Below are 26,930 nucleotides of genomic sequence, written 5' to 3' on the forward strand. Positions count from 1 at the left end.
GAATCTGTTGTTATGTCTCCCTTTTCATTTCTGATTTTGTTAATTTGGACGCACTCTCTGTGTCCTCTCGTTAGTCTGGCTAAGGGTTTATCTATCTTGTTGATTTTCTCAAAGAACCAACTTTTGGTTCTGTTGATTCTTTCTATGGTCCTTTTTGTTTCTACTTGGTTGATTTCAGCTCTGAGTTTGATTATTTCCTGCCTTCTACTCCTCCTGGGTGTATGTGCTTCTTTTTGTTTAGAGCTTTTAGGTGTGCTGTCAAGCTGCTGACATATGCTCTTTCCTGTTTCTTCTGCAGGCACTCAGCGCTATGAGTTTTCCTCTTAGCACAGCTTTCATTGTGTCCCATAAGGTTGGGTATGTTGTACCTTCATTTTCATTAAATTCTAAAAAGTTTTTTATTTCTTTCTTTATTTCTTCCTTGACCAGGTTATCATTGAGTAGAGCATTGTTCAATTTCCAAGTATATATGGGCATTCTTCCTTGATTGTTATTGAAGACCAGTTTTAGGCCGTGGTGGTCCGATAGCACGCATGGGATTATTTCTATCTTTCTGTACCTGTTGAGGCCCGTTTTTTGACCAATTATATGGTCAGTTTTGGAGAAAGTACCATGAGGAGCTGAGAAGAAGGTATATCCTTTTGCTTTAGGATAGAATGTTCTATAAATATCCGTTAAGTCCATTTGGCTCATGACTTCTCTTAGTCTGTCTACATCTCTGTTCAATTTCTGTTTCCATGATCTGTCCATTGATGAGAGTGGGGTGTTGAAATCTCCCACTATTATTGTGTGAGGTGCAATGTGTGTTTTGAGCTTTAGTAAGGTTTCTTTTATGTATGTAGGTGCCCTTGTATTTGGGGCATAGATATTTAGGATTGAGAGTTCATCTTGGTGGATTTTTCCTTTGATGAATATGAAGTGTCCTTTCTTATCTTTTTTGATGACTTTTAGTTGAAAATTGACTTTATTTGATATTAGAATGGCTACTCCAGCTTGCTTCTTCTGACCATTTGCTTGGAAAATTGTTTTCCAGCCTTTCACTCTGAGGTACTGTCTGTCTTTGTCTCTGAGGTGTGTTTCCTGTAGGCAGCAGAATGCAGGGTCCTCGTTGCGTATCCAGTTTGTTAATCTATGTCTTTTTATTGGGGAGTTGAGGCCATTGATGTTGAGAGATATTAAGGAATAGTGATTATTGCTTCCCGTTATATTCATATTTGGATGTGAGGTTATGTTTGTGTGCTTTCATTCTCTTTCTTTTGTTGCCAAGACGATTAGTTTCTTGCTTCTTCTAGGTTATAGCTTGCCTCCTTATGTTGGGCTTTACCATTTATTATCCTTTGTAGTGCTGGATTTGTAGAAAGATACTGTGTAAATTTGGTTTTGTCATGGAATATCTTGGTTTCTCCATCTATGTTAATTGAGAGTTTTGCAGGCTACAGTAACCTGGGCTGGCATTTGTGTTCTCTTAGGGTCTGTATGACATCAGTCCAGGATCTTCTGGCCTTCATAGTTTCTGGCGAGAAGTCTGCTGTGATTCTGATAGGTCTGCCTTTATATGTTACTTGACCTTTTTCCCTTACTGCTTTTAATATTCTTTCTTTATTTTGTGCATTTGGTGTTTTGACTATTATGTGACGGGAGGTGTTTCTTTTCTGGTCCAATCTATTTGGAGTTCTGTAGGCTTCTTGTATGCCTATGGGTATCTCTTTTTTTAGATTAGGGAAGTTTTCTTCTATGATTTTGTTGAAGATATTTACTGGTCCTTTGAGCTGGGAGTCTTCACTCTCTTCTATACCTATTATCCTTAGGTTTGATCTTCTCATTGAGTCCTGGATTTCCTGTATGTTTTGGACCAGTAGCTTTTTCCGCTTTACATTATCTTTGACAGTTGAGTCAATGATTTCTATGGAATCTTCTGCTCCTGAGATTCTCTCTTCCATCTCTTGTATTCTGTTGGTGAAGCTTGTATCTACAGCTCCTTGTCTCTTCTTTTGGTTTTCTATATCCAGGGTTGTTTCCATGTGTTCTTTCTTGATTGCTTCTATTTCCATTTTTAATTCCTTCAACTGTTTGATTGTGTTTTCCTGGTATTCTTTCAGGGATTTTTGTGATTCCTCTCTGTAGGCTTCTACTTGTTTATTAATGTTTTCCTGTGTTTCCCTAAGGGAGTTCTTCACATCTTTCTTGAAGTCCTCCAGTATCATGATCAAATATGATTTTGAAACTAGATCTTGCTTTTCTGGTGTGTTCGGATATTCCATGTTTGTTTTGGTTGGAGAATTGGGCTCCGATGATGCCAAGTAGTCTTGGTTTCTGTTGCTTGGGTTCCTGTGCTTGCCTCTCGCCATCAGATTATCTCTAGTGTTACTTTGTTCTGCTATTTCTGACAGTGGCTAGACTGTCCTATAAGCCTGTGTGTCAGGAGTGCTGTAGACCTGTTTTCCTGTTTTCTTTCAGCCAGTTATGGGAACAGAGTGTTCTGCTTTCGGGCGTGTAGTTTTTCCTCTCTACAGGTCTTCAGCTGTTCCTGTGGGCCTGTGTCTTGAGTTCACCAGGCAGCTTTCTTGCAGCAGAAAAGTTGGTCTTACCTGTGGTCCCGAGGCTCAAGTTCGCTCCTGGGGTGCTGCCCACGGGCTCTCTGCGGCGGCAGCAACCAGGAATACCTGTGCCGCCTCTTCCGGGAGCTTCAGTGCACCAGGGTTCCAGATGGCCTTTGGTGTTTTCCTCTGGCGTCCGAGATGTATGTACAGAGATCAGTCTCTTCTGGTTTCCCAGGCTTGTCTGCCTCTCTGAAGGTTTAGCTCTCCCTCCCACGGGATTTGGGTGCAGAGAACTGTTTATCCGGTCTGTTTCCTTCAGGGTCCGGCGGTGTCTCTGGCAGGGGTCCTGCCGCTCCTGGGCCCTCCCCCACGGGAGCCCAGAACCCTTATACGGTTTCCTCTTGGGCCAGGGATGTGGGCAGGGGTGAGCAGTGTTGGTGGTCTCTTCCGCTCTGCAGCCTCAGGAGTGCCCACCTGACCAGGCGGTTGGGTCTCTCTCTCACAGGGTCTGGGAGCAGAGAGCTGCTGCGGGCTGGGATCCGAGGGTGTGGGACTTCCGGTAATCACAGAACATGCCCGGTCCTAGAGGAATTCTGCTTCTGTGTGTCCCAAGCTCACCAGGCAGCTTTCTTGCAGCAGAAAAGTTGGTCTTACCTGTGGTCCCGAGGCTCAAGTTCGCTCGTGGGGTGCTGCCCACGGGCTCTCTGCAGTGGCAGCAACCAGGAAAGGGAATTTCTCATCTTAAAGTAGTTTGCATACTGTGAATATTAATGAATGCTTCACAGTCAATGTTGTTTTGACAAATATTAAATTTCCATCATATCAATTTCCTATTAAAAGTCTAAACAGAAAATGCTATTCCTTTGCCTTCTGTTTCTCTGCCTTCTCTTCCATGATGTGCCCAAGCAACCCTCTGGCCATTTCAACTCCCGTTTTTCATACACATTTATGAGTTTTAGCATTTCTGCTCGTCCCAAGAGTCTTCATGGCCAAGACTACAATTATTTTTCTCCTTTTTTCCCCACATTTAATAAGAAACAATATGCCTGCTCAATCGTTCACACAAGTAACATTTATTAAACATTTTCTTTCATAATAAGTCATTAATGTTGAACAACTAACTCCAGAATTCTTCGATGACAGCACATCTAAAAGGTTGCTTCTGAACTTCCCTCTCTGACTCAGCATTTTCTTGGGTAGATGGATCTTTGGTCTCAACAATTTCTATTTCACTTTTTAATTTACATCCCAAAAAAGTAGATCAAGCCTAAGATTAAGATAACAAAGTCATAAAAAGATATGCGCACCTATAGTCTTAATGCTTGAGAGTCTGAGGCAGAGGGGTTATGAGTTGAAATCCAGTCTGAGATATGTAACTATGCTAAATTCAGCTTCAACTACTTAGCAAGAGTCTATATCAAGAAACCAAGGGACGGTGGGTACAGGTAGGTTATAGAGTGCTTACCTTACAGAAGTACTTTTGTTGCCACATTGGGCAAGAGAGATGGGACATCTACTTTCTGAGTACTTGCTACCCAAAAGTGATGAGGCAAAACCACTTTAAAGTGATTCATTGATCCAACCAGACCCTCTTTCATTATGAATTCTCCTTTGAACCAATTTTCACAGATACTAAATGGTCAGTAAAATGTCCCTGACACTTTTAAATTGTACATTGTTGGAAGCACCACAGATTAAAGCAAGCTAGTGGATGGTGGATAGTGAAGTCAGAAGAGTCGAGTTCCAGTTCATGCGCTGCATTTATTTGCTGTGGCATCTTAGTAATTAGTTAATTGCTCTGTGTGATGGTTTCCCCACCAGTAAAAGAAAGACAACAATGGCACTTTTTCTCACAGTAGAGCAGGCCTCTTTCAATTGACGGTCAATATGAATTGCTTTTAATAGTTCTGGCACATAGTAAGTTTTTAATCAATATCAAGTACTAGTGTTGTTTTGCCGAAAGCCTCCAAATACTCCTATTCTTGATTTTCCAGTCTATTTTCTCTACGCATCCTCCACTCCAGACCGTACAATGAGAAGACTCGCTGGCCTCTTCTCTAATTTTAGAACACAGTAATATCGTATTTCCTTTTGGCTCTCATTTTTATGCCTTTGCTCTTAATCTGTTTGACTCCTATTCCAGTACCTCTGACCTATGCTGGATGTATTTTAAGTGGAGTCAGCCTCAATCTTAGGAATGAGTTATGTCCAAAAGCTAACTCATAAGTCATAAGCTTGGAACTCAAAGCACGCTTTCTCAGTGAGATGGAGCATTTACATTCCAAGGGCAGTTCACCAACACGTATTAAAGTCTTCAACCTTTCACTAACCATACTAAGAATGTAGAATCATCTGTTAAAGTGTATCTATTAAAAGATAGGTTTTTATGTTCCTATTTAGGATGCTAATAAGCAAAGTTATATGGGATTGTTCCTCTGAAATATAGTAATAATGATGATGATGGTGGTGGTGGTGGTGGTGGCGGTGGTGATATGCATTGCTGATTATGGTGGCTCAAGACTGTATGTAATCCTAATCATTGGGAGGTTGAGACAAGATCCAAAATTCAAGGCCAGCCAGTTCTGCATAATGAATTCCAGGCTACAACCTAGCAAGATACTGTCTAAAAAAATCATGTTCACTATACACAACAATGGGCTACATAAAGTCAACTTCATACAAGTGCGTCATGTACTTTGGCCATATTCGCCTTCCACTTCATTCTGTCCTTCCTGCCCCTTCCGTTATAGCCATCCATTCTCCCAGAGAGTCCTGCTTCTACTTTTCCTGTCCTCCATACAGATATGATTTTTATGAACCTGCATAAAGTCTAATATCCTAAAATGACAGAAAACATATGATATTTACATTTCAGTGTCTGATGTATTTTACTTGCTATAAAAGGTCTCATTTGCAAGTGGGAAAAATTATCCAATCTCCTAAGACTAGCTAAACAGAGTCATAATGAGTATCCATGTTTGCTGTTTCAATTGAACAGATCCTTGGAATAATCCTCATAGAGAATGCTAATCTGCCTTGAGGGTCTGCTCCACTCCTTATACACTCTAGGGTGCATATACAGAAAAATATCACAAAATATCAGCGTGGCAGTCAGAGAAATTCTCTAAAGACTAAAATAACAACTTGCTTATGGGCAGGTGTGGGGGCACACATCTGTAATCCTAGAAATTAGGCAAGGGAGTCAGGGAAACTGAGATGGTAAGACAAACTTACCAGTTTCAGGGTAAGCCTGAGTTACCAAGTCATACCTTGTCATAAGAACAAAGAGAGATGAAATCTCCTGTCTGAGCACCAGATATGTGCAATGGCAACTCCTCAGACTGTTGGACTCTTTGTTTTTCTTCTATTGCTACTGTTGGATGATTTGGTAACTCTATTTTCTTGTTGCTGTTGTTGTTGTTGTTGTTGTTGTTGTCGTTGTTGTTGTTGTTGTTGTTGTGAAACTCTTTGCAGATCACAAAGGTCTTGAACTCACAGAAATCCATTTGCCTATGCCTGCTGAGTGCTAGGATTCAAGGCATGTGAAACCATGCCTGGCACAATTTGATATAGAAAAGATGACAGTTTTAGTAAACTCTTTGAGAGTTTTCCAGTTGGGTAAAGAAGACAGTTTTAGTGGTATGTTGTAAACAAGTTAAAGTACAAAACCCTGTTTGGTGTTCTTCTAGATACTAACACCAATTCAGCATAACTCTAGAAAGGAGGGTGGAAAGTTCTTTGGTAATGTGTAAGTCTTGAAAAGCATCAGCAGGCCAGAGTATGGAGGCTGTTATGCTGTAGTAAGGAACCTTCATTCCTTATTCTACAGGTCAGCAAACCATAACCTGAAAACACTAAATCTAGCCCTTAGCTTGAACAGCCCACAAGCTACTAATGCTTTTCAAATTTTTAAGCAATAAATAAAAAAAGCCAAGAAACATTCTATAACAATTTAATGTGTCATAAAACATCTATGCCATTTACTATCTGGCCTTTATAGAAAAAAAAGAGTGAACTCCTCCTATAGGTCATCACTAAAGGATTTTGAAGAAGCCAGTAAAATGTTTGTCATCTTCTTTTAGAAAGATCACTTTTTCAAGCAAATGTGAAGAACTAGTTGAGAGTGTCTAAGATTTGACACCATCCCCATTAGGAGGCCCCTACGATAATCTGAGGGCTCCTATGGACTTGAACTGAACTATAGCACTACAACAGTAAGGGTTTGTCAAAGGCCAAAAGTGCAGGATTTTGTATCCTTTCTTTCTTCCTTCCTTTCTCCCTTTCTTTCTTTCTTTCTTTCTTTCTTCCTTCCTTTCTTTTTGACAATGCAGTTTCACTCACATTCAACATGTAGGTTCTCAGAAGCAGAGTTTTTTATCACAGATATAAATAGGGGGTCCAAAGAATAAAAAGATCTTGCTCTGAACATCATTCATTTCTTTCTCACATTCAGCGGACAACGACAGACACAGACAGGAATGCATTCAGCACATCATTGTTTTCCACTCCTATACCACAGGCCTTTCTCTGAGAAGAATAGAATTCAGTGGTACATGAAATTGCATTTTGTTCAAACAAAATGCTTTTATTTAAAGATGCTAAATATCTTCTTTTTCCTTTCGTGATCTCAGAGGTTCGCTGATCACCTGTCACTCCTCACAACAGCCTTTAGATGTGTCTCATGCATCATGAATCATGCTATCATGAGACCTAACAGGAAGATAAAAAAATTGTTCAGAAATATCAGTGACATCAGTTTCTATATTAGAACAAATGAAGAGCAGATAAATGTCCACTTGGCCCATCCCAACAACATCCTAGAATAATAATATCTATGTTTCGTTCAAGACATTTCATTAATATATTCTCATTTGAGCTTCACAGAAATGTAAACGTCACTTTACAGATGAGAAATACAAGGATCTGGAGACTAAAATGGTCAGCCCACAGTTTAATTGCTGGTTAAATAGTCCAGGCAGGACTAAATCTTAGCTGTACCTTAAAGCTGGGAGATTTAGCACCATTGCTGTAGCCACAAAGGACACAGATCCAGATTTTCTCATCAACACCTTGCTCCTGATATTCACTACCATTCGGAGCTGTGAAGCCTATTGCTGACTCACCCTCTGTTTTTCTGTCTGCTTTGACGTACTCTGCATTAGCCTGAATCCTTCCCTGTCTTATGGTTTCATGGAGAACTCTCCTAACTGACGTGAAGTGAGTACAGCCTACGTGCTTATAATCTCTCAAGCACTCAGCAGCCCTCCTCTCTTCCTGTGTAGGAGACAGTGTCATTTGCCTTTGCTGCTTTCTCATATTACCCTGACTCAAGCTATTAGAGACATTTGTCATTTGCTCTTTGATTGTTTCTCTATTTCTATTCTAATTTCTTTATTCTTTTTCCGTGCTTCCCATTAGTTAGTTCTAAAATTGAAAATATCTATTTTTCTCGTCAAAGCATTTTGCCTCATTTCTTTCCTTGAGAGCTTTCTTTAAATTATTTTTTCATCTGTACCAATATTCTCTGACAGTTTAAAATGAAAGCTGGACTTCTCACCCCTTGGCCATTTCTCATTGTTTTTGGTCCCCTTTCTTATAGGAATTTGCTCATCCTCTGGTTCCTTCTGCCAAATTTCCAAGCTTTTAAGTAATTAATTTTGGGTATTACCATTTCATGGCCAGAAGAAGTGGTAGCTTTCATTTTATATGCTGGCCCTCTACAGTCTCCTGCATATAAATACTGTCAGTTCTACAGAATCAATTCTTTTTTATGTAAGGATATTGCGAAGTGTCAGCATAAGTGTACAAATAATCTTCCTTGAACTGTACATTTGTGCACACAATTTTCTAAGTATTGAGCTTTGCTGTTCAGTTTCCAATGATCTCTGGCTCTGCTCCCTTTTCTGAAATGTAATTGAAATGTCCCTTCACTCCAAGACTACTTCATTTTATGAAGAATGTAGAAAGGGCATCACAGTCTTAATTTACAAAGCCAAGCTATCCTCTTCCCTATCTGGCATCTGTGAGTGTGACTTCCATTTCAGATCGCCTACCTTTCATATACCTTTCATCATGATAATATTAATGCACAGATTCCAACCCTTTTTTAGAGTCAGCCTTCTCCTTAATAATAAGAATCTGAAGCTCAAACACTAAATGTAGACAGTTGACAAGTATTAAAAGCAAGCAATTTGGTATATCGATATAGAGGAAATAAATACGATGGGTAAAGGATATGTAAAACATTTCTTTAAGATAGGTAGGATGAGACCATATTGTAAAGTACACTGCTAATTGAAGGACTTTAGACCATTGGAAGTTTTAAAGACAGGAACAACACTGCAATTCTCTAATTCTTCACTGAAAGTCTAGATGAGTGGGTCAAAGATAATCCCATAAAGAAGTATTACTCTCAAGGTAGGAAAAGGAAGAGGGAAGAGAAAGAAAGGGAAGGAGTGAAAGAGTTGGGGAAGAGAGCATAGTGGTTTTTGTCAAAACCAATAGATTCAGTTTTAGATATAACTGAGTATAAAGTGTTTGAAAACCACCTAGGATATTCACCAAATATTATAATATAGGGTCTGATATAGAAGGTGTACAGGTAAATATTAGAAGTAAATCATAATGGGGTTGGGGGGAATGACCATGCCCAAAACTCGAAAAAAAAATCAGAAAGAACATATATGCAGAAGACCCATACTTGAACGGCAGGGAAAAAATGAATAGGTTATAGAGAAAAGCATTTGTAGGAATGGTAGTAAATGCATATGAAAGCTAAAATAGGTATTGGAGCTAACAAAAAAGATAATTTAAAGGATATTCCAGATATATGGGAGAGGATTTCTGAGAAACATTCAGTTTGCTCAGTAAAAACCTTCAAACAAGATGCTGTATCTGGAAAATGGGGAGTGAGAAAGAAAAGACAACAACACACTCTATTTTCTAGTGAAGTTTGGAGATGCAAAAGAGGAAGGCAATGAGGTGGGTCATGAATTAATTCATCAGGATTTTGAAACAGTAGCTTTTAAGATTAGAGGGTCTTCTGGATAATTGTAAACACAGGGAAAGGATGCTGGTACAAGTAGGAAATATATATTCCTACTAGAAGGAAGATGTGGTGGGATGGAAAAAAGAGAGAAGAAGGAAATGAGAAAAGAATACCCAAGGACTTGAAAGTACCATGTAAATTAGAAGCATGGAATGCTCCATTGCAGTGAAATCCTGACAGACCATGCTGAGGTAGAATTAGCTTGCCATGCTCTTGCTTCTGTCAATTCTGGCACAAAAGAAAGGATGTCCTTCTTCCTTGGAGATAAAAGAAATCAGAAGTCCAGATACAGAAAACAATTTAACTTAAAAAAGGAGATAGATAGATAGATAGATAGATAGATAGATAGATAGATAGATAGATAGATAAAAAGGAGTTTTCTTCAGTCTAAATTTCCAGCTCTCCTCCTAATTCTGTGACTAGGGCTCCATCTGCAGGATGCTTTGGTACTTTCTTTTTTTTTTTTTTTTTTTTTTTGTTCTTTTTTTCGGAGCTGGGGACCGAACCCAGGGCCTTGCGCTTCCTGGGCAAGCGCTCTACCACTGAGCTAAATCCCCAACCCCGCTTTGGTACTTTCATATCTGTCTCTCACTCCCCTCCTAGCTTTGCAATTTTTAGGCACTTTCTTTTTGCTTTCACTAGACACTAACTTTCCTGCCAGCTGTTCCTTGTGTCTAATAATTTTGTTATTTTCCATTGTTTTTCTCCTTCCCAACTATTTTTAATTCTTCTTTTCAATACAAGCTTTTCATTCTTACATACTTTCTGAATCTTTAACTCCTTTTTATACAAACTTTCCTGAGTAATGAAGACTATATCCAGTTATTACTGCATTACTGTTAGCATTCAGGAGGCTTAATTATGATAAGAAGTGAGAGCCACAGATGAGATAGTAAAGGGAAAATCCTTGAACGACCAGAAGTTCATTCTAAGGGCAGTGATGAAATTGGTTGCTATCATGATCAAACTAGATGGAATGTACTAGAACAGAAAGTGGACTGGAGGTACACAGGAGACACATTGAGGAAATTGAAGAAGGATTTCATCAAGCATAACTTTGCTCCGTTGCCACAAGCTCAGATAAAATCTCATTTAAGAATCACTAAAACATATTTTGAAGCCTTAATAAACCAATGTATGTGGTTGAAATGGCAAGGTCTGTTTTTGACTCTAGTCTCTTGAGTAAACTGGAGAACAAGGTCTCTCTGAGCTGGCTATGAGAAAAGTCCACTTGTCGGTCCAACCTCATTATTGTTTAGTCTCTAGAAGTTGGACAAAGTGTACCCGCATGGAATACGGAGAAGAGAGCACACAAACCTCCACTGTAATTTGTTGTTAGTCTATCCCTTGATTTCTAAAAAACAGCCCTGGAGGAAATAGCTAAAGAGAAGAACACTGAACAAAGGGTCACAAGTTGCAATTGCAATGGAGACCTTGAGTCAAATGGGTTCAGGTACTGGCAGGGAACAAGGATAGTAAGAGACAGAAAATATGAGGAGCTCTGCATGGCCTTCTCCTTATACTCTAGGGTAAAGATCTCTGTGTGGTAATTTCTCACAAAACAGGGAGAAACGAAGCCTTGAACAACCATAATGCTCTGTGGGAAATGTTGCAGGAGAGGAAAACAAAACTATGATACTGTTTACACATTGTCTAGGCTTAGAGGATAAAGAGAAGAAGGGAGTGCTTCCTGGAAGGGGCAACATCTGAAATGAATTTGGGAAAGTGGGTTGTAATTGAATTGCACGTGGACCAGAAAATAGCCTGACCTAGGTGTGGAGGTTATGAAAACAGAGAATTGCGTGAAAACTCAATGAATTTCTGTTTGACTGCACTGTAGTCTAAAGGAGTTCTGTAGAGCACATAGGGGGAGGGGGTGTGGAGATAAGCTAGCCCACTAAACAGGAAGCACACTGTGAAAGGCTCTCTGTGATGCTACACTATGTACTCTGACCCTAGTAGCTAAGTTCCATGAAATCATAGAATATATATGTTCCATGGATGGGCTCATTCCCAATTTCTCTAAAGTGGTACATAGCACAGAAGCAGATACCTTAAAAGGAGCATAAATAAAATCCCACAGAAAGGTATTCAAAAGTCATTCTGAAAGCAAAGAAATCCCTTAAAAAGTTTCACACAAAGTGACATATTTAGATTTAGCTAGAATCTGGATGCTGCTGGGGGGGATAAATGGGAGGAGTCAGTATTGAACATAGAAAGGAGGTCAATTAGGGCTATTACAGAAGTCTAGGCTAGACAAGATCATGGCCAGGAGTGAGAAATTGTTTTTAACTTGGGTAAATTCAGGAGATATTTAGGAAACAGAATTAAAATGGCAGTATAATTTGATGAGAAAGAAAATAAAAGAAGGACATTTCAAAGATGGTACCACCAGTTTCAAAATTTGAACAAGGAGACGTTCTTTATTGAGATGGGGGAATGCCTTAACATAAGCAAGCAATCCTGTTCAGAGGAGAAAGCGTATGATAACAGAGGCTGTGCTATGGGATGAGGTTGGGAAGAATCTGTATGGAAATGAATGAAAGAAATATATTGGGATTTTTTTATTTAATCTTACACAATTTCATATATACACACAGATAAATAATTTTACTTTGTTCACTTTATTCTCATTATTTTCTCTTATCTTTTCTCCATCCCACTGAATCCCCTCTAACTCCCGTCAAAGCTCCTCTGACTTGATGTCTTTTTTCAAAGAAATGTTAATTCTATGTTGAAAACTTTCAGTTTCATTTGGATAGTCAACTAATAGACAGTTGGATATATACATGAATATCGGAAGAAAATATAGAAATTTAGATGCTAGAGTCTACATACAGATGGTAGCTCAGATATGCCTCTATATTGGTTGTTCCTGTAATAATTCTTATATTTATAGCTTAGTGAACTCTGCTAAGCCGCTATATTTTGAATTCATAATAAGTAGTCTTCTTACTAAATGTTCCCTGTCACAGCCCAAACTCCAGAAGCAACACCTGATAAATCCCTCCGGTGACTAGGCAAATTTCCCTGTACTTTATAACTACTTTGGTTTGTCCTTTCATATAAATAAATAAATAGATAGATAGATAGATAGATAGATAGATAGATAGATAGATAGATAGATAGCACTCAACATCTAACGGTATAAGGGTGCCCTCTGGTGTCCGGTGACTAGGCAAATTTCCCTGTACTTTATATCTACTTTGGTTTGTCCTTTCATATAAATAAATAAATAAATAACACTCAACATCTAATGGTATAAGGGTGCCCTCTGGTGTCCATCTAGGAGATATCCAGATAATCCCTACACTGATAATGATGTCTTCTTCTATGTAAAAACCCATACATATAATTGTATATATTGCATAAATTGTATATATGTATATTTATATATACCTTTTAATAGCCCAGACAGTTATGTGGTAGCCTGTGATGCCATTTGGTGAACGGAAAAGCAAAGCCCTGTGGTCTAGGTCCTCAAGAAGCCTCATAGAGAAGTAACAAGATAAATTAATTAGATTCATATTATTGTATGAATAACAACCCCTAAGCCATGAATGCTATGTGTATGCAAAATGAGAGAAACAGAGTCAGCCACTCACTTCTGACTAAAGGAGGGATAAGCTACATTGCCCACAGGTGCAAACACCAACACCGAAAACACTTTACCTTCAAATAATGTACCTATGCAAAGACACATTTATGCCCTCTTACTATTCAAACTGCTGTAAAAGTTTTGAGATTTTTCCTCATTTATTTCTTTTATTTCTGAGGTAATATAATTAGCTCATTTCTCCCTTCTCATTCCTCCTTCCAAACCCTCCAATACACCCTTCTGTGTTCTCTTTCAAATACATGGGCCTCCCTCTATTTTCATGAACTGTTGTTACATGGACATATATGTGCATTATATGTACACGTATATATATATATATATATATATATATATATATATATATATATATATATATATATTCCTATATATAACCTGTTCTATCTGAATAATGTTACTCACGTGTGTGTTTCTCAGCTCACCATTTGGACTAAATAACTAATTGGTGTGCTCTTTACTAGGAAGACTACTTCTCCCATGCTCAGCAGCCCTTAGTTACCTGTAGTTCTTTGTGTAGGGTTGAGGCCCCTGAGCTTTCCCCTGGCTACTTTGGCATGTCTACTGATGGGTCCTTATTCAGTTCCCATTTAAGCAGTCATGTTGGTGAGGCTTTATGGATGTAACTTCTGATTTTACTGGGAGAGATAATCTCATAGCCGACTTCCCATTCCTCTGGCTCTCTAGCCCCTATTCCAAAACTGTTCCCTGGGCCTTAGATAGAGGAATGTTTTGTGTGTATATCCATTGACACGGTGATTCCCAAGTCTGATTTTGATTGGTTGTGGTGTTCTATAACAGTCTCCATCTGTTGCAAAGAGAAGTTTTCTTGGTGAGAGGTGAGGACTACGCTTGATTGTGGGTATAACATAGTTAGGGATTATGCTAGTTTAGGAAAGTGATGGTTGATGGTAGGCTCTCCTCCAAGATCAATGACTTCATTGCCGTGGGTACTTTGCTAACCTTCCAGGACCAGACAAAGATCATATGTTCTGCCCAAACTTCCAATATAGTATCATGCAGCAAACTAGTTGATAAAACAGTAAATAACTTTAATAACTCAAAGAAACAACACACCACCCACAGCCCCTATATATGTGTTGTGTTGTTGCTTTCAGTATTAGAATTGACCTTATCTGGCTTCCTTTTTCTTTTCATAATTTCAACCTGGAGGCACTATAATTCCTTCTGTACACAAGTTCTCAATCATTCAATTCATTATTATACTTAAATAAGGGAGCTATGTTTTCTCATGTAGTCTTTGGTGTTTCTGATATGGAATAAACTTTGAAGAGTAATATCCAAGGCTTCTACAGCCATGATATTACTCATGGGTGAGCAGAATGCAACCAATAGTTTGTTCCTAGGTAAGCATATGTGCAAGCAACATTTTGTGGAGTACTTCTGATTGTTTCTGCCTTCTGACAACTCAATATTAGTTCAACCCATTTCAAAGAAATGGTTCCACCATAAAACATTCTTTCACATAAGAAGCCTCATTCAAAGAAATAAAGTTTATATTGGGAAACTTTTCCTCAGTAAAACAATAATAGAAGAAAAGATTTTAGCTTGATAAATAGTATCATAAGAACAACAAATACTAGTACTTTTATTAAAATTGAAAGATGGGATCCTTTGTTCCTAAGAATGGGAACAAAGCAAATGTATCAATTTTTACCATATTTGTCCTAGTCTTAAAAAATTTAGCTAGCACCATAAGGCAAGATGTAAAAAGAAAGATATATGTAATCTCAGAAAGAAATAAACAAAACAGAAAATATTTCAGATAATATGGTTGTCTACATCCCATATGAACACAGAACTGGTGTGAGATACAGGTTCCAAGAAAAAAAATCAACATACAAAGGCAAAAAATAACTTTTTATATACTCACATGAATAAGTGCACACCAAAATTCAATAGTACAGTAGAATTTATAATTGCTTTAAAAATGGAGGTCATGGGGCTGGTAAGATGACTCCACTATTAAGAAGCCTGCCAAAAGCCTGAAAGCCTTTTCTCAATCCCCAAATCCATGTGGTTGGATGGAAGAAGATGACCCCCCTACTTTCTCCTCATACTATACACACAAGCACGCTTTTTAAATGTGCAAAATGATTTGAGAAGGATTTAAGTATAAACCTAGCATAATATGCAAAGGGATTATATACTTAAAGCTGCATAATGTTGGTAACAGTAATAAAAAGCACCTAAGAAATGAAGTGGCATAGGATGTTTTTGATTTTTTTAAGTGACTCATCAGACAAAACATTCAAATTCTCAGTAATAAAGATATTTAGTCTGCTTGAATAAATATATATATACTTAATATAATATCTACACAATAAATATGATATATTACAATATAATATAAAATATAATATAGAGTATATAAATAATCAATATATGTACTGTTAAATAGATATAAGATAGGTAACTTTTAAAAAGATATAAGTATGATATAGAAAACTTGGGCTCAGACTTTGATAGATGTTTCTGAAAATTTATGTGAAAAGTCAAAGGAAATACAAGACCTAAAAACAGATTGGAAAACTATAAAGTGAGAAGAATCAACCTAATTTAATCTACCTAAATTTAAGTTTTATTATATAACTACAGTACAATAATCAGAACTGTGTGATGCTGGTAGAGTGAAAGACATATGGATCAATAAAGTATAAGACAAAATGCAGAAACATAGACACACACGAATTTGCCAATTGATTTGGGGGCGGGGGCGGGGGCAAAGATACAAAAACAGTTTTCTGCAGAAAAGTTATGATAAGTGTTCACACACAGCTGTAGACCATACATGCTAAAATTCTGAGCTGCTCGGAAACATACACACATTAGTACAACAGTAGCATGAATGTTCTGAAGTAACCAAGCACTTCCTGGTTGAATTTGAGGCCCTCTCCTTGGAAGGAAAGGCATGTCTGGTACTGTAGTCTTAAAAAAAAGCCTATATCTGAACAGAGGCTGAAGGAACTCCCATTCAGAACCTGCCCCACATGTGGTGCATACATATACAGCCACCAAACTAGATAAGATGGATGAAGCAAAGGAGTGCAAGCTGACAGGAACCGGATGTAGATCTCTCCTGAGAGACACAGTCAGAATATGGCAAATACATAGGCGAATGCCAGCAGCAAACCACTGAACTGAGAACCAGACCCCCATTGAAGGAATCAGAGAAAGAACTGGAAGAGCTTGAAGGGGCTTGAGACCCCATATGAACAACAATGCCAAGCAACCAGAGCTTCCAGGGACTAAGCCACTACCTAAAGACTATACATGGACTGACCCTGGACTCTGACCTCATAGGTAGCAATGCATATCCTAGTAAGAGCACCAGTGGAAGGGGAAGCCCTGGGTCCTGCTAAGACTGAACCCCCAGTGAACTAGATTGTTGGGGGGAGGGCGGCAATGGGGGGAGGATGGGGAGAGGAACACCCATATAGAAGGGGAGGGGGATGGGTTAGGGGGATGTTTGCCTGGAAAGGTAATAATAACAATTGAAATGTAAATAGGAAATACCCAATTTAATAAAGATGGAGAAAAAAAGGAATGAAAACGGAGAAAATAAGCCTATATCTAAGAAATTTGCAGGCCCTTTAAAGGAATTAAAAACTACTGGTGTTTTGATAAATGGACATGTGATCAAACTGCCTTGGAAAACTGTTTTTTATGCCCATAGACCAGGGGGCAACTCCTGGCCTTTGTAAAAAAGATCTCTTAGAAAAAAAGTATTGAGGCAACTCACAACCACACAAACACTGATCTCAGTCAGACAGGGATATTTTGTTGAGCATACATACACCCTGGACAGGGCTACAGGTCAGATCAGGAGCTGACTAGAGCTGACTGCAATGTTGAATCAAGATCCTATAGGGGTTTTTAAGCCTGAGATCTACAAGCATCTATGCCAAGTTATTTCACCAATCAGGATTTAGGGATAGGGAATTTCCATAGGAACAAGTCTGTGTTGTACATTTATCCTGCTCCCATTTTGGTTGGGGTATGCAACTGTGGCAAGGGACTTCCCTTGTCTAATATTCATGTCTTGTCAACCTGGATGGGACTTGTTTAACATTAGTGTCTCAACTTGCCAGCGAGAGTGTCAGTTACCCATGTATATGTCTCTTTCTGCCAAGTAGGATGTGAGTTCCCAAAGAGGTCTCAGGAACTTAAAGTTTACACAATCCCTACTCAAAATGGAAGTCTTATTCTAAATAGGTGCAAGTGTCTTTCTTATGTTGGGGTCCATCCCAAGGACAGCTTATAAAGGTAAAAGACATAAAAGTTTATACATAGGTTCGGGAAGTGCTACTGGGTAAGTTAATTCAGGTCCAAGCTTTTTGTGGCTAACTATACAAAGCAGTTCTAACTGAAATATGTTGTGACACAGAACATCCTCGTAACAGCATATGAGAAAGTTTCTCCATGACATTAGTAATAACACAAAATGGCAGATTAGACAAATCATAGTTATCTAGGCCTTAACATGTTACCTAGGTCTTAACAGGGAGAGCAGAAGAGGGAGGGAGGGAGGGAGGAAGGGAGGGAAGGGAGAGAGAGAGAGAGAGAGAGAGAGAGAGAGAGAGAGAGAAGAAAGGTCTCTTTTGGCACTGGGAGAGAGTCAAAGCAGGAACTCATAACTAGTCAAATCACTGGGAATATGTGACTACTGAGTGCTCAGCTCTAAACAGGGCATCTGTTTTACTCTGAGTTTTGAGGAACATCCTGGAAGGCAGGGTGGAAAGAAAGAGGGAGGCGGGAGGATAGGGAGGAAGGAAGTAAAGCACTGTCTTCTGGATGCTTCATAGCCAATGCAATTGTGAACACACAGAAGCTGTGAATACCTGCACAAGAAATACACTCCTCTCTCTCTCTCTCTCTCTCTCTCTCTCTCTCTCTCTCTCTCTCTCTCTCTGTGTGTGTGTGTGTGTGTGTGTGTGTGTGTCTATCTCTCAGTCTCTCTCTCAAGAGAGGGGAGGAGGAAGGAAGGAAAGATGGATGGATAGATAGATGGATGGACGGATGGAAGAAAAGGAGGGATCTAGGGGTAGTATGGAGATGTATTGAGAAAAAGAGAGAGGCAGGAGTGGAATCGGGTGACGGTGCTGAGGGTGAATGTAATCACAATGCACTCTTTACAAGTATGAAATATTGCTCAATATTAATAAATTAGCAAATGAAACACAGTTCATCAATTGTTCTTTGGGCCATTTATTTCAGAGAAATGAAACCTTATTATTGCACTAACTCTTTCTAAGAAGTGAATAAAGTTTCTGCCCCAGATAAAACATCAATCACTATTTCTTAGGAGCAAAGAAACAGTTGCACCTAAGTCTAGCCTAGTGAGCCAATGAGTTTAATTGTGGTTAATTCACAAGAGTGTATGTAAGGGGTTACTTACAGGAACAGAGGCAAGGTACGAGTGTCTACACCACAGAAACATCCCCCTCACACACACAGCAATATTTAACTACTTAACCCTTAAGGGAAAGGATGTTACACCTGTGGTGCTAACTGCTAATCATCATATGGGCCCAATCTTGTAATGGTCTTGTATATACAATAAAGCTATTCTAATTTCAAGACATCATTGACCATGCCAAGCACAAAGAATGGCACTCCAAAAATCTCTCCTTCTCTCCTTTCTCCAAATGTTTGTAGCAGTTTTTTTTTTCATACAGAGAAGAACTGAGAACAACCCAAATGGCCTTGAATGCATGAATGTACCGGGTGATGCAATGGCTTGCAAACCATGATATACCAGGGAGCACTTGTAAGTAATAAAGTGAAGCAGGCGATGAATAGTGCTTGTTGAACCCGAATGACTCTCCAGACAATCGTGCTGTATAAAATAACTATTCCCTAAATGTTCACATGCAATATGATTCCATCTATGTAACATTTTTAAATTATATAGAAATGGAAAACAGACTAGTGGTTACCAGTGGGGAAAGTGAGGTGGGGAACCCAGGGTTGGTGGTGCACACTCCTAATCCTAGCATTCAGGAGGCAGAGACAGGTGGATTTCTGTGAGCTCAAGGCCAGTCAGGATTATAAAGTGAAATCACATCTCAAGAAGAAGAAAAAAAGGCAAGACAGAAGGAAGGAAGAAAAGAAATAGGTATTGGAAATAAAAGGTGTTGGGTAAAACAATAAAAGAGCCATACAGGGGATTCTTGTGCAGAAAATATTCTGTAATTCCATGGCCTAGATATCAATATCCTATTTGTGGTACTGTATGATACTTTTCTTTTTTTTCCATCTTTATTAACTTGAATGTTCCTTATTTACATTTCGATTGTTATTCGCCTTCCCGGTTCCACAGCCAACATCCCCCAACCCTTCACCCTCCCCTTCTGGACGGGTGTCCCCCGCCCCATCCTCCTCCCTTTACCACCCCCCCCCAACAATCACATTCACTGGGGGTTCAGTCTTAGCAGGACCAAGGGCTTCCCCTTCCACTGGTGCTCTTACTAGGCTACTCATTGTTACCCATGACGTTGGAGCCCAGGGTCAGTCCATGTATAGTCTTTGGGTAGTGGCTTAGTCCTGGAAGCTCTGGTTGGTTGACATTGTTGTTCATATGGGGTCTCAATCCCCTTCAAGCTCTTTCAGTCCTTTCTAAGATTCCTTCAACAGGGTTCCCATTCTCAGTTCAGTGGTTTGCTGCTGGCATTCGCCTATGTATTTGCTGTATTCTGGCTGTGTCTCTCAGGAGAGATCTACATCCGGTTCCTGACAGCCTGCACTTCTTTGCTTCATCCATCTTATCTAGATACTTTTCTTAATAATGATGGAAATTGGGGCTGGGGATTTAGCTCAGTGGTAGAGTGCTTACCTAGGAAGCTCAAGGCCCTGGGTTCGGTCCCCAGCTCCAAAAAAAAAAAAAAAAAAAAAAAAGACACCCGCGGATCCCGCACACCCGCGGATCCCGACCCGCAGCAGCTCTCTGCTCCCAGACCCTGTGGGAAAGAGACCTCACCGCCTGGTCAGGTGGGCACTCCTAAGGCTGCAGAGCGGAAGAGACCACCAACACTGCCCACCCCTGCCCACATCCCTGGCCCAAGAGGCAACTGTATAAGGCCTCTGGGCTCCCGTGGGGGAGGGCCCAGGAGCAGCAGGACACCTGCCTGAGACACCGCCGGAACCTGAAGGAAACAGACCGGATAAACAGTTCTCTGCCCCCAAATCCCGTGGGAGGGAGAGCTAAACCCTCAGAGGCAGACACGCCTGGGAAACCAGAAGAGACTGCACTCTGCATACACATCTCGGATGCCAGAGGAAAACACCAAAGGCCATCTGGAACCCTGGTGCACTGAAGCTCCCGGAAGGGGCGGCGCAGGTATTCCTGGTTGCTGCCGCCACAGAGAGCCCATGGGCAGCACCCCGCGAGCAAACTTGAGCCTCGGGACCACAGGTAAGACCAACTTGTCTGCGGCAAGAAAGCTGCCTGGTGAAATCGGGACACAGAGGCAGAATTCCTCTAGGACCGGGCACGTCCTGTGTTTACCGGAAGTCCCACACCCGCGGATCCCAGCCCGCAGCAGCTCTCTGCTCCCAGACCCCGTGGGAAAGAGACCTCACCGCCTGGTCAGGTGGGCACTCCTGAGTCTGCAGAGCGGAAGAGACCACCAACACTGCCCACCCCTGCCCACATCCCTGACCCAAGAGGAAACTGTATAAGGCCTCTGGGCTCCCGTGGGGGAGGGCCCAGGAGCGGCAGGACCCCTGCCTGAGACACCACCGGAACCTGAAGGAAACAGACTGGATAAACAGTTCTCTGCCCCCAAATCCCGTGGGAGGGAGAGCTAAAACCTCAGAGAGGCAGACAAGCCTGGGAAACCAGAAGAGACTGCACTCTGCATACACATCTCGGACGCCAGAGGAAAACACCAAAGGCCATCTAGAACCCTGGTGCACTGAAGCTCCCGGAAGGGGCGGCGCAGGTATTCCTGGTTGCCGCCGCCACAGAGAGCCCGTGGGCAGCACCCCGCGAGCGAACTTGAGCCTCGGGACCACAGGTAAGACCAACCTTTCTGCTGCAAGAAAGCTGCCTGGTGAACTCAAGACACAGGCCCACAGGAACACCTGAAGACCTGTAGAGAGGAAAACTACACGCCCAAAAGCAGAACACTCTGTCCCCATAACTGACTGAAAGAGAGGAAAACAGGTCTACAGCACTCCTGACACACAGGCTTATAGGACAGTCTAGCCACTGTCAGAAATAGCAGAACAAAGTAACACTACAGATAATCTGATGGCGAGAGGCAAGCGCAGGACCCCAAGCAACAGAAACCAAGACTACATGGCATCATCGGAGCCCAATTCTCCCACCAAATCAAACATGGAATATCCAAACACACCAGAAAAGCAAGATCTAGTTTCAAAATCATATTTGATCATGATGCTGGAGGACTTCAAGAAAGACATGAAGAACTCCCTTAGGGAAACACAGGAAATCATTAATAAACAAGTAGAAGCCTACAGAGAGGAATCGCAAAAATCCCTGAAAGAATCGCAAAAATCCCTGAAAGAATTGCAGGAAAACACAATCAAACAGTTGAAGGAACTAAAAATGGAAATAGAAGCAATAAAGAAGGAACACATGGAAACAACCCTGGATATACAAAAACCAAAAGAAGACACAAGGAGATGTAGATACAAGCTTCACCAACAGAATACAAGAGATGGAAGAGAGAATCTCAGGAGCAGAAGATTCCATAGAAATCATTGACTCAACTGTCAAAGATAATGTAAAGCGGAAAAAGCTACTGGTCCAAAACATACAGGAAATCCAGGACTCAATGAGAAGATCAAACCTAAGGATAATAGGTATAGAAGAGAGTGAAGACTCCCAGCTCAAAGGACCAGTAAATATCTTCAACAAAATCATAGAAGAAAACTTCCCTAACCTAAAAAAGAGATACCCATAGGCATACAAGAAGCCTACAGAACTCCAAATAGATTGGACCAGAAAAGAAACACCTCCCATCACATAATAGTCAAAACACCAAACGCACAAAATAAAGAAAGAATATTAAAAGCAGTAAGGGAAAAAGGTCAAATAACATATAAAGACAGACCTATCAGAATCACACCAGACTTCTCGCCAGAAACTATGAAGGCCAGAAGATCCTGGACTGATGTCATACAGACCCTAAGAGAACACAAATGCCAGCCCAGGTTACTGTATCCTGCAAAACTCTCAATTAACATAGATGGAGAAAACAAGATATTCCATGACAAAACCAAATTTACACAATATCTTTCTACAAATCCAGCACTACAAAGGATAATAAATGGTAAAGCCCAACATAAGGAGGCAAGCTATACCCTAGAAGAAGCAAGAAACTAATCGTCTTGGCAACAAAACAAAGAGAATGAAAGCACACAAACATAACCTCACATCCAAATATGAATATAACGGAAAGCAATAATCACTATTCCTTAATATCTCTCAACATCAATGGCCTCAACTCACCAATAAAAAGACATAGATTAACAAACTGGATATGCAACGAGGACCCTACATTCTGCTGCCTACAGGAAACACACCTCAGAGACAAAGACAGACATTACCTCAGAGTGAAAGGCTGGAAAACAATTTTCCAAACAAATGGTCAGAAGAAGCAAGCTGGAGTAGCCATTCTAATATCAAATAAAATCAATTTTCAACTAAAAGTCATCAAAAAAGATAAGGAAGAACACTTCATATTCATCAAAGGAAAAATCCACCAAGATGAACTCTCAATCCTAAATATCTATTCCCCAAATACAAGGGCACCTACATATGTAAAAGAAACCTTACTAAAGCTCAAAACACACATTGCACCTCACACAATAATAGTGGGAGATTTGAACACCCCACTCTCATCAATGGACAGATCATGCAAACAGAAATTAAACAGAGATGTAGACAGACTAAGAGAAGTCATGAGCCAAATGGACTTAACGGATATTTATAGAACATTCTATCCTAAAGCAAAAGGATATACCTTCTTCTCAGCTCCTCATGGTACTTTCTCCAAAATTGACCATATAATTGGTCAAAAATCGGGCCTCAACAGGTACAGAGACATAGAAATGATCCCATGCGTGCTATCAGACCACCACGGCCTAAAACTGGTCTTCAATAACAATCAAGGAAGAATGCCCACATATACTTGGAAATTGAACAATGCTCTACTCAATGATAACCTGGTCAAGAAAGAAATAAAGAAAGAAATTAAAGACTTTTTAGAATTTAATGAAAATGAAGGTACAACATACCCAAACTTATGGGACACAATGAAAGCTCTGCTAAGAGGAAAACTCATAGCGCTGAGTGCCAGCAGAAAGAAACAGGAAAGAGCATATGTCAGCAGCTTGACAGCACACCTAAAAGCTCTAGAACAAAAAGAAGCAAATACACCCAGGAGGAGTAGAAGGCAGGAAATAATCAAACTCAGAGCTGAAACCAACCAAGTAGAAACAAAAAGGACCATAGAAAGAATCAACAGAACCAAAAGTTGGTTCTTTGAGAAAATCAACAAGATAGATAAACCCTTAGCCAGACTAACGAGAGGACACAGAGAGTGCGTCCAAATTAACAAAATCAGAAATGAAAAGGGAGACATAACAACAGATTCAGAGGAAATTAAAAAATCATCAGATCTTACTATAAAAACCTATATTCAACAAAACTTGAAAATCTTCAGGAAATGGACAATTTCCTAGACAGATACCAGGTACCGAAGTTAAATCAGGAACAGATAAACCAGTTAAACAACCCCATAACTCCTAAGGAAATAGAAGCAGTCATTAAAGGTCTCCCAACCAAAAAGAGCCCAGGTCCAGACGGGTTTAGTGCAGAATTCATCAAACCTTCATAGAAGACCTCATACCAATATTATCCAAACTATTCCACAAAATTGAAACAGATGGATCACTACCGAATACCTTCTACGAAGCCACAATTACTCTTATACCTAAACCACACAAAGACACAACAAAGAAAGAGAACTTCAGACCAAATTCCCTTATGAATATTGACGCAAAAATACTCAACAAAAGAGCCAAAACCATCCAATGGAAAAAATATAGCATTTTCAGCAAATGGTGCTGGTTCAACTGGAGGGCAACATGTAGAAGAATGCAGATCGATCCATCCTTATCACCCTGTACAAAGCTTAAGTCCAAGTGGATCAAGGACCTCCACATCAAACCAGACACACTCAAACTAATAGAAGAAAAACTAGGGAAGCATCTGGAACACATGGGCACTGGAAAAAATTTCCTGAACAAAACACCAATGGCTTATGCTCTAAGATCAAGAATCGACAAATGGGATCTCATAAAACTGCAAAGCTTCTGTAAGGCAAAGGACACGGTGGTTAGGACAAAATGGCAACCAACAGATTGGGAAAAGATCTTTACCAATCCTACAACAGATAGAGGCCTTATATCCAAAATATACAAAGAACTCAAGAAGTTAGACCGCAGGGAAACAAATAACCCTATTAAAAAATGGGGCTCAGAGCTAAACAAAGAATTCACAGCTGAGGAATGCCGAATGGCTGAGAAACACCTAAAGAAATGTTCAACATCTTTAGTCATAAGGGAAATGCAAATCAAAACAACCCTGAGATTTCACCTCACACCAGTGAGAATGGCTAAGATCAAAAACTCAGGGGACAGCAGATGCTGGCGAGGATGAGGAGAAAGAGGAACACTCCTCCATTGTTGGTGGGGTTGCAAACTGGTACAACCATTCTGGAAATCAGTCTGGAGGATCCTCAGAAAATTGGACATTGAAATGCCTGAGGATCCAGCTATACCTCTCTTGGGCATATACCCAAAAGATGCCCCAACATATAAAAAAGACACGTGCTCCACTATGTTCATTGCAGCCTTATTTATAATAGCCAGAAGCTGGAAAGAACCCAGATGCCCTTCAACAGAGGAATGGATACAGAAAATGTGGTACATCTACACAACGAAATATTACTCAGTTATCAAAAACAACGGCTTTATGAAATTCGTAGGCAAATGGTTGGAACTGGAAAACATCATCCTGAGTGAGCTAACCCAATCACAGAAAGACATACATGGTATGCACTCATTGATAAATGGATATTAGCCCAAATGCTTGAATTACCCTAGATGCCTAGAACAAATGAAACTCAAGACGGATGATCAAAACGTGAATGCTTCACTCCTTCTTTAAAAGGGGAACAAGAATACCCTTGGCAGGGAAGAGAGAGGCAAAGATTAAAACAGAGACTGAAGGAACACCCATTCAGAGCCTGCCCCACATGTGGCCCATACATATACAGCCACCCAATTAGACAAGATGGATGAAGCAAAGTAGTGCAGGCCGACAGGAACCAGATGTAGACCTCTCCTGAGAGACACAGCCAGAATACAGCAAATACAGAGGCGAATGCCAGCAGCAAACCACTGAACTGAGAATAGCACCCCCGTTGAAGGAATCAGAGAAAGAACTGGAAGAGCTTGAAGGGGCTCGAGACCCCATATGTACAACAATGCCAAGCAACCAGAGCTTCCAGGGACTAAGCCACTACCTAAAGACTATACATGGACTGACCCTGGACTCTGACCTCATAGGTAGCAATGAATATCCTAGTAAGAGCACCACTGGAAGGGGAAGCCCTGGGTCCTGCTAAGACTGAACCCCCAGTGAACTAGACTGTTGGGGGGAGGGTGGCAATGGGGGGAGGGTTAGGAGGGGAACACCCATAAGGAAGGGGAGGGGGGAGGGGGATGTTTGCCCGGATACGGGGAAAGGGAATAACACTCGAAATGTATATAAGAAATACTCAAGTTAATAAAAAAATAAGTAAATAAATAAAATTATGGAAATTGAGTAAATAACACACAGTCAATTTGCATTATATTTTACAACTACATACAAATCTAGACTCATCTCAATAAAAATAACTTAATTAAAAAATTGGTAGCTTTAAATATTCGTAAAATCTGTGTGTCGCTTCCTGGTTACTGCTGCCGCGGAGAGCTCGTAGGCAGCACCCCACGGGTAAACTTGAGCCTCGGGACCACAGGTAAGACCAACTTTTCTGCTGCAAGAGACCTGCCTGGTGAACTCAGAACACACAGAGGCAAAATTCCTCTAGGACCGGGCACTTCCAGTATTTAGTGGAGGGAGTCTCAAACCGGCGGATCCCTGCCCGCAGCAGCTCTCTGCTCCCAAACCTCTTGGGAGAGAGACCTCACAGCCTGGTCAGGTGGGCACTCCTGAAGCTGCAGAGCTGAAGAGACCACCGAAACTGACCAACCCCTGCTCACATACCTGGCCTAAGAGGAAACTGTATACGGCCTCTGAGTCCCCATAGAGGAGGGCCCAGGAGCAGCAGATCCACTGCGTCTGAGACACGGCCAGACCAACTGGATAAACAGTTCTCTGCACCCAAATCCCGTGGGAAGGAGAGCTAAACTTTCAAAGAGGCAGACACGCCTGGGAAACAAGAAGAGACTGCACTCTGCACACATCTCTGACACCAGAGGAAAACGCCAAACGCCATCTGGAACCCTGGTGCACCGAAGCTCCTAGAAAGGGCGGCACAGATCTTCCTGGTTACTGCCGCTGCGGAGAGCTCGTAGGCAGCACCCCACGAGCAAAATTGAGCCTCGGGACCACAGGTAAGACCAACTTTTCTGCTGCAAGCGACCTGCCTGGTGAACTCAAGACACA

The sequence above is a fragment of the Rattus norvegicus genome, chromosome X (assembly GCF_036323735.1).
Source record: "Rattus norvegicus strain BN/NHsdMcwi chromosome X, GRCr8, whole genome shotgun sequence".
NCBI classification, from domain to species: domain Eukaryota; kingdom Metazoa; phylum Chordata; class Mammalia; order Rodentia; family Muridae; genus Rattus; species Rattus norvegicus.